Below are 1,217 nucleotides of genomic sequence, written 5' to 3'. Positions count from 1 at the left end.
AGCAGGAGGTGCTTAGAGAGGGATGGTTGGAAGTCTCCCAGTTCTCAGGCTCCTTTCCTGTCCTGATCCTGTCCATGCTTTTAAAATCTACCCTTTACTCCTTTGGATTAAGACTTAGAATTGGGATTTTGAAATGGTGAAAGGCCTTTGATTGTTGAGTCTCATCTGGATATGTTTTCTAGTTGCAGAAGAGCTTTTTTTCTTTTTTTTCTTTCTTTAACAAAATCACTTATTTTCCAATTCTACTTTCACAAGGGCCTGGATAGAAGTATAGCCTTTTTTACATAACACTTGCTGAATCCTCCAGAAATAGCCAACAGTATGCCAAACTACACTTTTCCAAAAGTTAAAAACATGAGCATGCAAATAGAGTCAGTAAGTTAAAGATTATGTTCAATCCATTTGCGAGAGAGCCAGTGAGAGGGCAAAACTGGCTCAAAGAAGAATTAGAGAAACAGGATTTCTGTCTTTCTCCAGGAAAGGTATTTTGAATTGTTTGCTGAGTTAGACACAGATCCTGACTTTAGGGTTATCTTTTTGACTGGACAGAAACTATTTATATCTCTAACAGAGTTAAACATATAACTTCTTACAGCCTAGGCCCTTAAGAGTAAATAGCTAAGTCAAACCCCTAGATCAGCGGTTCCTAAAGTGTGACATGGGGGCTCTAGGGGAATCCTGAGACCCTTTCTGCAGTTGTGCAAGGTCAAAACTATTTTCATAACATTAAGATGTTAGTTGCCTTTTCACTCACTCTCTCCCAAGTGCACAGTGGCATCTTGCAGAGGTTAGGTGACATGCAATGACATCTTTGCTCCAGTGGCTGATGGAACCTGTGAAACAATGTGAGAATCCATCTGTCCTCTGCTAACTAAACACTGAAGAAATTTGAAAACATTCCGAATAATGCCTGTCTTCTTAAAAATAGTTTTTGAAAAGTGTACCTTTAAAAAGTATATACATGTTTTATATTTACATGTGTTAGATTTGTTATTTTTAATGGTGGCAATACACATTTCTAAAATTTCTCAAAAAAATTAGATGGTAGCTATCACTATAAAAAATGATCATTCTTTAGAGTAAATCTAACAAGAATTTATTTGAAGAGAAAAATAATAGATAATAAGGTATTAAGATGAAGGTATTGAATTCAGCTTTACAAGATCTATTCAAATAAGTTTAATGAGACATTTATCCCTAAATAATTATTTAAAGAA

The sequence above is a fragment of the Propithecus coquereli genome, unplaced genomic scaffold, assembly GCF_000956105.1.
Source record: "Propithecus coquereli isolate 6110/MARCELLA unplaced genomic scaffold, Pcoq_1.0 Scaffold275, whole genome shotgun sequence".
NCBI lineage: Eukaryota > Metazoa > Chordata > Mammalia > Primates > Indriidae > Propithecus > Propithecus coquereli.
The sequence above is the reverse complement of the archived record's forward strand: the minus strand, read 5'-3'. Positions refer to the sequence as shown.